This window comes from Pteropus vampyrus, unplaced genomic scaffold (assembly GCF_000151845.1).
Source record: "Pteropus vampyrus isolate Shadow unplaced genomic scaffold, Pvam_2.0 Scaffold47, whole genome shotgun sequence".
Classification (NCBI taxonomy): Eukaryota; Metazoa; Chordata; class Mammalia; order Chiroptera; family Pteropodidae; genus Pteropus; species Pteropus vampyrus.
The window spans coordinates 4319203-4334601 of NW_011888828.1; the positions used below are offsets into that span (position 1 = coordinate 4319203).

A 15399-nucleotide genomic window follows, 5' to 3' on the forward strand; every position below is an offset into this window, starting at 1 on the left:
CTTACATATATCCAAGGCTGCTTTAATAGTAAATAACCAACACATATGGAAAGCTCACTATGTGGCAGGCACTATGCTAAGCACTGACCATATATGACAGCATTTAACTGTCATTACAGACCTTCGCTAGGGACTTGCCCTAGCTCACACATCTCAGGAGGAGATCTGGGACTCGACCCACGTAGTCTAATTCCAACAACCCAGCTTTCAAATGAATGACTGAGCTTTCAACTACTAAACCACAGTGCTGGCCAACTAGTTTATAAATTCATCTAGGAAATAAACTATGTTTTGTATTCTTCTCTTCTAAAGATTTATAATTAGTACAATTACCCGGGTACCATGTAGACAGTTTTCTCTTCCATTGCTTTCTAAAGCAGTGAGTCTGAAATGTGTGCATACAAATCAGCTGGAGACTGTGAAAAGGCAGAGTATGATGCGCAAGAGCTGAAGCTGAACCCAAGAGTCTGCATTTGTGAAAACTTCCAAGTGATGCTGGTTCTGGTCCTTGCACCACGACTCGAGTGATAAGAATCTAAAACACATGCTACTTTTTTTCCAATAAATCTTGTCATAAGTGGTCTATGGCCATGCTACCCTGAACAAGCCCAATCCCGTCTGATCTCGGAAGCTAAGCAGGGTTGGGTCTGGTTAGTACTTGGATGGGAGACCTCCTAGGAAGACCAGGTGCTGTTGGCGTAAAAAAATATAAAAAAATAAAGGATTGTAAGCTGACAAGGTCTTTGAAATCTGTGAGGTCAACCAAGGGTTGCTTTGCCAAAAAAAAAAAAAAAAATCACGTTATAAGTGAAGACTTCATTGGGTTTGGTATCTTACCATTTTATCTCAGAATGAGTCAAATGCCCTTGGCATCGTTGATGGCAAGAAATCAGAGGGCCTCCACCATTTGAAGATGAACAGAAGGCGAAGTAGTAGAAATCTGTTTTGCTCAAAATTTTATCTTCAAATATTATTTGAATAAACTAATTTTGCCTGTGAAGTTGTACATGGGATCAGAAGCCTTAGAAACTTTGATACTCTGCATTTTTTATAGTAAATTCTCTTTTGATAGAAAGTCTTTGCACTCTGCATTTTTGAGAGTCATTTCATAACTATTTCTGTGAGGTACTAGAGAAGAAAAACAACTTTTAGAGTCAAAAGATCATGTATTAGTTGAGTGGCCTCAGAGAAACTTGTCTGCACAGAGGTAAGCTACTCTGCTATCAATAAAAGTGGGCTAAGGCTACCCACCTCTTTACATGTCATGAGAATTCAGTGAAATAATATAGCTAAACCAATTTCCACAGTGTCTGACACATGCTAGGTACTCAATAACTGTTTTGTCAAGAAAAATTATTCCCAAACAAATGGGATTACATCAAACTACACACTCTGCATAGCGAAGGAACCTATCAACAAAATGAAAAGAGAACCTACTGAATGGGAGAAGGTATTTGAAAATGAGGGCTAATATCCAAAATTTTAAAGAACTCACACAATTTAGCACCCCAAACTCAAACAATCCAATTAAAAATGAGCAGAGGACCTGAATAGACATTTCTCCAAAGAGGACACACAGACGGCCAAGAGACATGAAAAGATGCTCATCCATCACTACTTATCAGAGAAACGCAAATTAAAACCACCATGAGATACCACCTCACACATGTCAGAACAGCTACCATCAAAAAATCAACAAACAAGTGTTGGCGAGGATGTGGATTGAAGGGACACTTATGCACTGTTGACGGGATTGCAAACTGGTGCGGCCACTATAGAAAACAGTATGGAGGAGCCTCGGGAAATTGAAAATAGAACTATCTTATGACCCAGCAATTCCACTTCTGGATATTTGAAGAAATTCAAAACACTGATTCAAAAAGATATATGCATCTTGTGTTCACTGTAACATTATTTATAGTAGCCAAAATATGGAAACAACCTAAATGTCCAACGATAGATGACTGGCTAAAGAAGAGGTGGTACATATATACAATAGAATATTACTCAGTCAAAAAAAGAATCTTACCATTTGTGACAACATTGATGGACCTAGAGGGTATTATGCTAAGTGAAATAGGTGAGACAAATGCCATATGAATTCACATATATGTGGTATCTAAAAAACAAATAAACAAAACAGAAATTCATAGATCCAGAGAATAAGCAGACAGTTGTCAGATAGGAGAGAGGTTGGGGGGCTGGGTGAAAAAGGTGAAGGGATTAAGTACAAACTGGCAGTTACAAAGGAGCCACAGGGATGTAAAATACAGCATAGGGGATACAGTCAATAATATTGTAAGAACTATGTATGGTGCCAGGTGGGTACTACACTTATCGGGGGATCAGTTCATAAATTATATAAATGTCTAACCACTATGCTGTACATCTGAAACTAATATAATATTGAATGTCAACTGTAATGGAAGGAAGGGAAGAAGGGAGGAAAGGAGGGAGGGAGGGAGGAAGAAGAGAAAAAAGAAAAGACAAAAATTATTTCCTATAATGTCAGTCTGTCTCAACTGACATAAGTAAATGAGAAGAACAAACTATTTTTGCAAACACCTGGTCACTCTTGGGTTCATTTTTATTATCATCTCCTTTACAACCCAAGATCCCAACACTGAGGCTCTGTAGTTGGCTCCCATAACCACTAACTACTTGCCTCCCAGTAACCTATGAGGGTGGTGCTTGACGATGCAGAGGAAATGAGAAGCAAGCCCAAGGAGGAGTGAGAATCTTGGCATTCCTTGAAACATCTTATCTCACTGTCTGGAACACTTCCTTCCCAGGCTCTTCTTAAGAAAAAACCTTACACAGAATTGAGGATTTTAGTTTTTCTTTTTAAGGTTGCTTATTTATACTTATTTTGACAATTCAAACATAAGTTCGCTAAAGTTATGAATCACATCTTAGGGACTTTTGTGTCTGTTAAGCATGGAATCTTGAATTCAAGAGTGCTCAAATACTTGATTTAGTATATTATTTTCCCTGGAGTTTGGATCACAAATAAAACACTTGAAGTCAATTTGGAGCATGAGTGAGGAAAACAAATGGTATAGCAATTCAGCATGCTAAATAATAAAGGAAACAACAAACTAAAAACATCCAGGAAAATACTTACTTTTTCTTTCTTCTTTTCTTCCTTCCTCTCTTATTTCTTGTCTTTCTCTCATTCTTTCTTTTTCTCCTTTCCTTCCTTTCCTCCTTCTCTTCCTTCCTTCGTCTCCCTTTCTCTCTTCTTTCCCTCTCATCTCTCTCTCTCTCATCTCTCTCTCTCTCTCTCTCTCTCTCTCTCTCTCTCTCTCTCATCTCTCTCTCTCTCTCTCATCTCTCTCTCTCTCTCTCCCCATTCTATCCAACTGAAAGAGTGCAATGGTTTAGAAACCACTATCTACTATTACCTTTCAGAGCAGTAAGATCTGGGGTCCATTATGACATCTCAAATTACCTAATCATTATCCCTGTTGAGTAATTCAGAAGACACCACCTAAGAAACTGTGTTTAGATACAAAAAAATGATGACAGATGTGCTCCTGAAAACTTATTGCAGATTTAAAGAGGGAGTCAGAAGGGAGTGATGAAAGATTCACAGAAGAATATGTGGCAATGCAAAGAATTAAATGGAAACTACACTAAATATTTTATTCATGACACTTCCATAAGCTTTTTTCATGACTAACGCGAAAAAAAATTCAGAGATTTCATGATCCTCTTTCTAAAGGATACTGAAGTAGCATAACTTAACATAGTATGATTTCATTGTTACAGAAATCTTTCCGACAAGAGGACTGAACCATGTAACAGGTCAAGCATCAAACTTCAAACTAGGGTTCGAGCCAACTTTGTGTGTTATAATTATAGCTGTATGCTTCACCACAACAGTCGTAGTCCACAGCATGAAACCATGCTACTCTCATGAAGAAAGATTCCTTGTCTTGGAAAACAAAGTTAACAAACCACGCAAACAAAAAATATTTCAAAGGCATCTTTTGAACCTTTGTAAAGTACTTTGCATGTACTCTGAAGTCACATTTTCCTTCACATCTTTCTACCAGGAAATGGATCTGTACCTTGAGTTTACCACTCTTTAATTCTTAATATCTTAAAAATTCTCCTTTGTGCCATGACCTGTTTAGATACTATCAATGGGAACTTTGTGGAGGGAAAAAAAGGGCAATTTTCCCAGTAGACCAGTCTTGTAAAGATGCTGATAAAATAGTAAGAGCCAAATGCTAAGAAACTAACAAAGCCCTATGGACCAGGTGTCTTGAATGGTATCCATCTCAAAGAACTTAAACTTTAAGGGCTTATTCTTCTGTTTCAGCACTCCCTTGTAACCCCCTATTTAGATCTGCAAAATGAAACACCAACAGCAACACCTGAGAAATAAAACCTAACCCTGTCATCACACTCACTACTGGCAGAGACCAATTGAGTATTCAGGAAAATAGCCAAGTGCCAAACTCTAAATATTTCACTTTGACTTACAAAGCTTTTCAAATACGACTTTGAAAATGAGTCATGATCTGGGGAAGGAAGGCTAGCATGAATCATCTTAGAATTTTTATAAGGTTAAATTTCAGAGAATTTAATGAAATATTGTCCAGTGTTAAGATTTGGAAAACGGACTTAAAACGATTAAGCTAAGGAAATGCCATGCCAACTTCTGCCTCTCTAAGACCAGATCATCCATCCAAAGTCACACAGTTTGTAGTTTGGTTTCAAAACTGTAAATAAAATAGCTGACTAGTTGAATCTGAACGATTGAAGGAAGACAATGAATTAGAATGAAGTGACATTACTCTCTCTTGATTAAACAGTTTTGTAGATAAACACTTTAAAAATCTGAACAAAACATAAATTTCCCAACCATCTCTCTACATATTCTACAAAAGTTTTGAAAATTACTAGGTACACAAATATGATCATACTTTACTAGTTCCAATCATTTCATTGTTATCAGCAAATTATATTAATCTCTTTACGGTATTCCGCATTTTAATATCTAAAGGGATATGCTAACAACAACAAAAAAAATTTTTAAAAAATAAAGCTAAAGCAACAGCACTTTCATTGATTCCTGTGTAAATCAAACAGGAAACAAACAGGAAGGATAAACAGAATATATTAAATTTCTCACTAGCACACTGACTTCAACCCTTGAGCACAGGCAGTACATAGTTCATGGATATTGCAAAGCATTTTGTGAAAAAGTCTGTTTCTCCCAAGCAGTGTATTCATGAACGACTCTGCCACTTCCCCCTGCCTGTCACACAGCAACACCGCTGCCGACCTCAACCATGAGGACCCCCTTCCTGGCACTGTCACAGCTCCGAGAGACCCATGAGGCTGCAGGAGGGGCCTCCCTTCGTGCTGGGGGAGAGGTCTTCGACATATTTATTTCTTCGGCCTTGCTCAATTGGAGAGAACAAGGTGAAAGGAAGCTAATTTCTTCCACAGGAGCTTAAATTCTAAGAAATAAGGCACTACAATATAGCAAACAGAATAAAAACTAGCAAATCAATCACCTTTTTGTATAGCTCTAGAATTTCCTTTGATTTACTTTAATATACTTTATGAAAAAAATCTCTTCTGTATATGGTTTTTGTGACGGGAAAACTATATTCTATGTTCTCCCCTTTGACTTAATGCCAGAGTCCTTGAGTCTAACAGATACAATGGTTCATTAAAACTTCCTTTCTATGCCATATTGAGATACAGACCCACATCCACCTTCACAGACTATACAAGGCTAAACTCTAAGTAGTGACATTCTAGAGGCATATTATGCCTGTGATAGTTGCCAAAACATAACAAACCACATCACTTGGATAGTAAATAGGCAGACAAAATGAATTTCATATAAACTTTGAAATTATACTTTTAAAAAGGCATTGCAAGGACAATCATGCTCGAATATACTCTTGGCTCAAAATGGCATTCGCCTTGGCACTGCAGAGTCACTGTATCCTGAATAAGCCAGTTTCTGCCTCTTCAGCAGCAGCCAACACCACTTCATTGTTAATGATACATGAAGCATTCCCTCTGTAAGGAGACCCACAGCATGTGCTGACTTGGCTTTTTTCTGCAATCTCCTGGAAAAAAGAGGCCCTTTTAGAGTCTTCAGAAGCACCACAATATCAACTACAAAACTCCCCTTTTCCCTCTGTGGATTCGCGATTCAATCGCAAACACACCTGGTAAAGACCACGATTTAATTCTGTGTTCCTGTGTGAGTACATAACCACACTGTGCTGTGGCTAACCACTGAGCCGTCATCTGAATCCATGCTATCAAGTTAAGGATATCATTTCACTGGGACCTGCCCAGCAATTTAAACAGACACTCCTTCTACTTGGCTAGTCTGCACCGTATCACTTATCACTTCAGATGTGATAATTTTGCTTTTCCCAACTGCTTGCTAGCTTCTTGAAGATGGAGACCATATCTTAAGTTCTTTGCTAGGAATAACACATTACTGTACATGTGGCAGGTCCACAATAAATGTTTGATTTCCTTTTGCAAAATAATTCTCACACTTAAATAACTGAGTGAGATCCGAAAAGTCCAAAAACAGATAGAGCCCTTCGAACTTTTTTATTCAGATTCTTAAATTCTCAAAGCTCACCACATATCTCAGTCTTGCTATAGAGATCCTTGAGCATTTAGTCAGCCAAATAGCAACTTTATTATATTTCATTTATTGTAGCAAAAAACTGTAATCCTTGCTGAGCACTTGAGGTTTATATGGACTACATACACCTCACTGAATCCTCACAACTACTTTAAAGGGTAGATAAAACTCTTATTCCCTTTTTAAACAAGGAGGAACTGAGACACGGGAGATTATCTACCTTGTCCAATATCCCACAGCTAGCGTGACAAACGCAGGAATCAAACCCAGGCGATTTAGTTGTGGAGCTCAAGCGCTTACAGAAACTACTCCTATTTTTTTTATGATATTCAGTAACCTTGAAGTTACTTTCACATACTTTATCACAGCTGATCTCAATAACCTGTGAAGAAGGGTAGATATCATTACAAATGAATAACAGGTAGAGATAAAAATTTCTTGCACATAGCCCTAATGAAAGTATTAGATGTAGGACCTAATACCTCTATCTTAAAATCCAATGTTTCAGGCTTCTGTGATATATTGTACTACTGTCCCCTATTCTTCACCCCTCCTTGTACACATGTCCCTTGCATATATTTCATCACCCTTTGACAAGACTCACTTTGGCCAATAGAATGAGGCAGAAGTAACATTTTAAGTCTAGGCTTTAAGAGAACACGTGTACTGCCACTTGCTCCCTAAGCTCTGATATACAGTTAAGTCACTTAATGTCATCTACAGGTTCTTGGAAACTAAGACTTTAAGCGAAACAATGTATAACAAAACCAATTTTACCACAGGCTAATCGATATAAGCAAGAATTAAGTTCCTATGACAAATTTCTGGTCACAAAAACATCACCAAACTTCTAAATAAAGACTCCAAAAATTTCTAATATAAAACATTGAAACGAATGTGAGCTATACATACAAATAAGAAAGGTGAATAAAAACAAGATAATGATTTTCCAGTTTGGGGTCTCAGGTGGCCAGAGCTTCTCCTGGCAGCTCTGGGTACAAGGCAGGACCCCAGCCTGGACAGGACGCCCTTCCATCACAGGGGGCACTCACACCCGCACCCACACCCATACTCCCGCAGACTGGGATGATTTAGACACACCAATTCATCTAGTGTTTTGGGGATGTGGGAGGAAATCAGAGTGTGCAGAGAAACCCATGCAGATGTAGGGAGAACGTGCAAACTCCAACAGTGGCCCCAACCAGGAAGTGATTTTTTTTTCCTCATCAACGTTATAACAAAATGAAGTTGAATGAAAAGACATTATTCGAGGCCCCGGCTAGTCTGCTGGTGGGAGGAGGAGGAGAGAAACGGAGGAAAGCTGCCCCACTAAGCTGTTCCAGCCAGCCCCATCCCACCCCCTGCTATCTGGCAGCTCAGCTGGGATCAGAAGAGCTGCTGTAGCCAACATTTAAAGAATGAGAAATATATGGTTACTGATGAATACCACTGTTTGGGGTAATTTATTATGCAACCAAAGATAACTGATACAACATTTGAACTGCAGTTATGTTAGGTAATTTTACAAATATCTTACTTAATCCTTCTAACTCTACCAGTTTGTATACCTGTGTTGTATATATGTATATACATGTGTATAATTTTATATATATATATATGTACATTTTTGTATATGTATAAATTATTTGTACAGGCCCTATACCAGGTCGACAGATGAGAATCTCCTGGGGTATGGAGTCTGTGAGTCTATTTTTTTAAGTTCCATAGGTGATTTTGATGTGTAGTCGTGGTTAAAAACCCGTGACTGACAGTCCAAAAAGATGAAGGTCCAGCCTCTGCATAGTTCAGATTTTGCTTCAGTTTCACTTTTAGGCAGGGCTTCAAAGTCCATGGGAGACTTGGACTTACGGCATGTCAAGTTCACAGTGAAGAAAGTCATGAATAAGTCTATCCCTGTCGCAACAATAGATTTAAAATACTCCTCTCTGCCACTCCCAGTCAACTCCAGGTGCTTTTTGCAATGATGGCTCCCAGGACCTCTGCAGATGCCAACAGGAACCAGTACAATTTACCCATCAAGTCCGACATTTTGGGCCCTGCGCTAAGTGCTTTAGCATAAATCTTACTTTATTCACATTTGGAAAAGAGAACAATGAGGCTAATAAGTACTTTGACAAAGGTTACGGTTAATAAATGGTGGATCCAGGAATCAAATTCAGGTCTGTCCAACTGCAAAATTCTCACTCTTAACCTCTAAAGTAAATCATTCCAGCGCCACTACCTCTCACAAAGGCTTCAGAGAAAATGTACATGAAGTAATGACCTCTCAAAGGTCTCCAGGGATGAAGGCAAGCTTAGGTTTCCAGTAAAAAGTCTACTCATCGTCAGGACCAAGGCGGGATGGAACGGATGGAGGGACATGGCAGGGGTACAGGAAGTGGGTGTGGGGATCACAGATGGAGATCTGGAAGCAATCATTTGGTGAATAAAGGCTATTTCTCAAATATTAGATGTCCAAAATTCAAAACCTGTCTGCATAAAAATCCAGAAGCTTGGTCCATTATGTACAAAACTTCACACAGTAAATACAGTACTCACAGCACTGGTCAAAGAGGTACTAGCCAGAAAACTTGGTGTGAAGTTTGGTGTCTGCCAGTTGCTAAGTACATGGAAAGTTACAACCTTTTCAGAATCCAGGGTGATCTGCAGAACCACATTCCAGGGATGTAGAAGCTGCTCCTTTTCCTATACCATTACCTCAGAGTTAGGGTGAGAAGTAAGTACTTGCTACATGCTCAGAGAGACTTTTCCAATCACTTTTCCACCTTTATTTATAGGAAATTCCCTATTCTCTAGAATCCCACACCATCTAATTATAACACTTTGTATTTTTCGTTTCCGACATTCCCTCGCCTCCCTCTAAGCTTTTAGAACTTGGTTCATGGCCTCCCTATCCAAGTACTTCTATTATCTTGGGTGATATCATAGACCAGGGGTCCCCAACCCCCAGGCCATGGACCGGTACCATGAGCAGCGGGCTAGCGAGCCAAGCGTCATGCGTATTTGCAGCCGCTCCCCAGCGCTAGCATCACCGCCTTGGCTCCACCTCGGATCATCAGGCGTTAGATTCTTATATGCACTGGTCCCTGGTGCCAAAAAGGTTGGGGACCACTGTCATAGACCATGCTGATGGTCAGGACAACCTCCTCAGCTCCTGTGGGGCCAATATCTCAGGGCCACTGTAGCCCATTGCTACATTCTGGACTTCATTATTCAAAGGGACCCCACTTCTGAATTCTTAAAATAAAATATCCCCCATGATCACAAACTTCCTGTTCCTCTTTCTCAGTCCTACTATACCTACTCATTGATCTCTGGAATTTTTGTCCCTTAATGACACTCCTTCCTCCCCGTCAGATTCCACTAGACTTGGCTTCCTGCTCTATTCAGCTCAGCCTATGTCCCACACCAGTTCAGGTCAGAACTCCATGACTTGATTATCCTCTCAGTACCCACAACTAAGAAAATCTCAAATTCTTGGTCAACCCAACTCTCTACATTATCTGTACCCTACCTGGGTCAACAGATGTGGCTGGAGAAAATCCACAGGCTCTGTATATTCAAGATGCCATGAAGTCCAGGGTTTTAACCTTGTGTCATTTCAAAGCTGCTTTGTTACCTAGAACTCTCCTCCACTAATACAGCAGCTATTTCAAACCTTTCTCTCCGCATAGCACTTTTCACTATCAAAAACGCTAAATTATTTCCTTGCTTATTATCTGCTTTCCCCAATGGAATTTAACCTTCATAAAAGCAGAGACCTTGTCTTGTTCATAGTTTAATTCTCCATTTCTAGAAGACGCTCATTTTTGCAAAATGGATGAATAAACCCTTATGCTTCCTTCAGGTAGTTTTCTCTTCCAAGTATGAGTTTGGTGTCTCTCTTATATTCTTTCATAGTAGCACCTTGTACTTACTAGATCTTTATAACATTGTATTTTAATCATCCTTCACTGCTGTCCTCTTGAGGACAGTGACAAAATGTACTCAAGAATTATATGCCTTGCATTTAGCTCGGTTCCTGGTTCACTATATTGGACTAAATGATAACATTTAAGTGCTCGTTTGTCTTCAGGGTAGCATTTTACAGAACACTAGTCCAAGGGGGATATAATAAGGTATTCTGTATGAAAGGGTTCCATGACCAAATAATTTGGGAAATGTTCTAAGAGATTTCTTCACGGCAGGATGTCTCAAAGCCTTTAATATGCTAATATGCATTGTGAATATCTAAGAATTAATAAGCTTTTTCCAAATATAACTTGATACTTAGATTTTTTTTGGAAACACTTCTCCAGAGAATAGAGGAAAATGATTTAGAAAACCATCTTCTAAAATTTAGTCCATAAATTGTTTAAAAGAATTCTAGGCATCCATTTCATTATAAAATGGATGAAACTGGGATTTCCTCATAGTCAACAGTATAACATTATCATCTGGTTTAGGCAAGCAGTAAACAGTTATTTAGAAAGATGTATTCATTTAAAGAGCAAAACAGTATCGAAAGGGAGAGCAGGTAGTTGCCAACCTAGTTTCCTTAGTGAAATGCAAGGCTGCAAGGAGAAAGCACACACAATTTTAGGGAACTTCTGTGAAGAACAACTACAAACCCACATCGTAGTCCAGTAGCACACCAGGCTGCGGAAAACAGACTGAATTTTTAGAAGGCAGAAAAACAAAACAAAACAAAAATTAAAACTTTTGCAGCAAGGAAGCTATCACAGATGAAACCTAGGCACTTAGTTACTATGCCATCACTATATAGAATTGTATCAGAATTGATAAAGCAACTTAGTGAGACCAAAAAGACGACACTGACATATGAGCCCTCGCTATACACACTCACACAAATAGATAATAAAAACTGCTCCTTATGAGTGACTAAAGTTTCTTCAAGACATTTTCAGTTATCGTGTCAACGTAGCAAGCACTGCCTTATCTAATTTGTTTATTTCACACAATAATTTCTACCAAAGGAAACTCTCCAAATATTTTGAACACAAAAGTGACATTCAGAAGAGAATGCTTTCTTTCAAAATGTGTAATCTCATTTCCTAAATTTCAACACTGTATCACAAATACTCACTGCGCCCTGTTTTCCAAAGTAATTCCTTTAATCATGGAATAATTAGAGACTGGACGATGTTTCATATCAGTTTCCTTTAAAGGCATGCAAAGTCCTTACACTCTATTCCTATCTGAACTCTTTTCATCTCACTTTGTTACAGCCCTTGTTTATATAAGATGACTCAAACTGAAACTAATGTAACCTATTATTTGGACATTTTATTTTTAAACATTGTAATTAGCTGACACTTAATGATTGTTATTAGCACAGTTGGTTATCAAACCCACAATACCTTCTTCACATTCTCTTATCAGAGAGAAAAACATGCATTTCAGGTTTAATTTGGAAAATATGACACAATAAATTTTTCCATCCTCTGAATCAGCTCTCTAAAATTATAAAAAAAAAAAAAATGCCATGCTTTATGGTATATGAGTGTATTACATCCTGCTGTATCATCCCTTTAAAAACAAACAGTAAACTCTTTTTTCCATGTTGATAGATGGTTTTACATTACAGACTTACTCGGTATGACAGAGCTGAAATTCAAAGTACATTCAATCCTCCTCAACTGCAGATTCTTTATTTGTAAATTCACCTCCTTGCTTAAATTTATTTTTAGTCCCCCAAATCAATACCTGTGGCACTTTTGTGGTCATTTGCTGACAGGCTCACAGTGGTAAAAAAAATTTTGAGTCACCCAATGAACACATTCCCAGCTGTGGTTGAACAAAGTGCTACTCAGCTCTCATACTGTTTTGCAGTGTATTTAGTGTCACGTATTTTGCATGTTTGTACTTTTTGTTGGTTCTCTGCTTTAGATGATCCCCGAGCATAGTGCTGAAGTGCTGTCTAGTGTTCCTAAGCTGAAGAAGGTTGTGGTGTGCTTTACAGAGAAAACAACATTGTGTTAGGTCCGCTTCCTTCAGGTGCGGGTTACAGTGCTGCTGGCCCAGAGTTCGGTGCACATGAATCAACAATGTACATTCAATAAGGGGTCTTTAAACAGAAACACACATAAAACAAGACTATGTGTTGACTAGTTGATTAAAACTGTGACCATGCCTCAAAGGAACCTAGCCGCGTCTTTCCCCTAGGAGCAACAAATCAGTATTTGCTAATTCAGTGTTTGCAGCAACTTTATGAACTACAACAAATGGTGAGAATCAACTGTGATTCTCTGGCAATGAAAGCTCTCCAACCTTGCAACTGTTCCTTAATACAGGCCCTCTACTTTAACACTGTTCCCCACACAAGGTTCAGACTCACCCTCATGCCTTGATTCACAGCCCTCATTAAGTCTTGAATTTTCTCCTGTATTTTGCAGCATACAATCTAGCACTTGAATGTCAGAAGTCAATGAATCTTCTAGGAACATTGATCTTATTAAGAAAACCAACCTGAGTGCAGAGGGGATGGAGGGAGCTGCCGCTGTCCTTAACGCTGGATCATGGCCAGGGGGTGCGAAGATGGTGGAAGCGGCAACCAGTCTCAGTGCCCTTTCTCTCATCTAGATGGAAGGCAAGGCACCCCATCTATGCCTCATATAACCTTGAGAGGTCAAGGACTCCACAGCTTATACCACAGTGTGTGGCCTGTACAGGTGCACAGAGCCCCATGCTTGCTTAAATAGTCTGATACCGCTGTCTTAAAATTCTTAATTTTTCACAAAGGAGCTGTGCATTTTCATTTTGTACTGGGCTCTACAAATTATGTGGCTAGTTCTGCCCACAGGATCCTACATTGCTACTCAGTGAGTGAATCCCAAGAAAGGGAAGCTCACCTCTGCCCAGGAGGGAACATGTCACCTAGAGAAGACACAGAGAAGCCTGTCAAATTGCAACAAGGAATGTATCCCGCACACTCCTGCAGTATTTCTACCTCTAATAAAAAGGCTTTGACAAGGACCAGAGACTCCAGGACCCAGTCCCTATGGTAACCTAGGATGGTCATAGGCTCAGATAAGGGACTCAGACAAACATGAAGAGGGGACATCAGCTATTTTCTCATAGGATAGTCTAAGAGGCTCTTATACATATTCTGCAAAATTTGCTCTAATCACTATGTGATTCATTGTCATATGTTTTCTGGGGTCATATCAGCCCAAGAGTAGAATAAGGATATATGGTATATATACTAGGTTTAAATTTTACTTGGATAAAAACAATAGTTTGTTTTTCTTCACACAAAGAACATTACTTCTTTAAAAAACCCCAACACAAGCAATTTGTGACATGTAAATCAACGAAATGTTATTTATACCTCATTAGGCCAATGTTAAAATGAAGAGAGTATTTTAAAAAATAAACTTCAGTTATTCCTAGATGAAAATGAAATACGCTTTTTTCCTAACTCAAATATAATGAACTGCCATGCCGCCTGAATAAAATGATTGTGTAGAAGCCATACTTTCGGTCCTCAGAAGTTCTGTGTTCAACATTTACTGGCACCTTAGGAAACCAGGACTTGAAAGCATTTCTGTGGTAGGACTTGTAGCCAGTTCTGTGGCTTGACAATTGTATAAAGGGCACGGGAACAGCTTTTCAAATGCTGTGTTGCTCTCAGCACTCTCCAATTTTCCCAAGGGTCCAAGTTGTAGATCTTGCACCCAGTCCGAGTTCTCTGCCTCATTCATGTCTTTTGCCTCTGTCCAGCTACTGCCGTGCTGCTCTGGACCATACCTGGACTGCTGAGAGGGTTTCCTGACTGGCTATGTAGTCCCCCTCCTTCTGTTTTAGCACCTACTCAGTGGCCGACTGACCCCAAAGCACAACTGTACTAGATTTTGTTTCATCGAAAGCTGACATTCTCTCTCCACATAGCCTTCTGTTCAAACTTATGTGTATGCCCCCTCCAAACGTCTCCAAACTCATTTCTTTCTATGCACTGATATTCTTATTCCCCTTGGCACTGCCGTATGTTTTCATTCTTGTTCTCTCTCTGCTGCTGCTGCTGCTGCTGCTGCTGCTGCGTGGTTGGGAGCGTGGAGGTGGGTGGTGGCGGGTGGGAACAGCTTTTCTAAATCAGACACCCCAGCTGTAGCCCAGTTTGCATTCCATTTCTCATTTCTTCAGAAACTCTTCCCAACTCCACTGGTTCACACTTCTGTTTTTTACCTGAATAGCAATATCTATTAGCCTTTTGTCATTGTCTAATTATGTCATGGGTTTTTGATTTCCTCACCTAATAAGAGTAAAATGCTCTTTTTAAACACTAAAATTAAAATACTAATGCTTTCCAGTCACTGTGAAGATCTGGTATAATCTCCAACCAAATAACACTTTCTGTCCATAAACTTAGACTCCATCACCTTGACTCATTATCTTTCTCATTTCCTGCTAAAACTAAATCTTTACCCTCTGAAACTACTAAAATCTCTCTAGGAATGTCTGCTTCCTATCTGGAATAGAGTTTAGGAACCACTTCCCATAAGCATTTAGGAAACTGTAAAACACATTACTACTTTGAAATAATTTATCTAAAACAGCTTCTCATACCCTGGGAAAGTCAATCCTTCATGACTGATGATCTTTGTGAACTCATTTCACACTCTCCAGAGTAAACTTTCTAAAATGCGTATCTGATCCTCTTAAATTTTTTCAGTGGCAACCCAAAGCCTAATGGATAAAGCTTATATCGCTTGAAAATGCAATGCATGCTGTGCATAATCTCG

The 15399-nt window shown here is 39.1% G+C and overlaps 1 protein-coding gene and 1 pseudogene across 1 annotated transcript in view; one reads left to right on the plus strand and one right to left on the minus strand.

The window, feature by feature from the left end:
• DCLK2 (doublecortin like kinase 2) overlaps window positions 1-15399 on the minus strand; it is a 138404-nt gene that overhangs the window by 92346 nt on the left and 30659 nt on the right. The gene's annotated exons all lie outside the window — the stretch shown is intronic.
• On the plus strand, window positions 581-699 carry LOC111739157 (annotated as a pseudogene).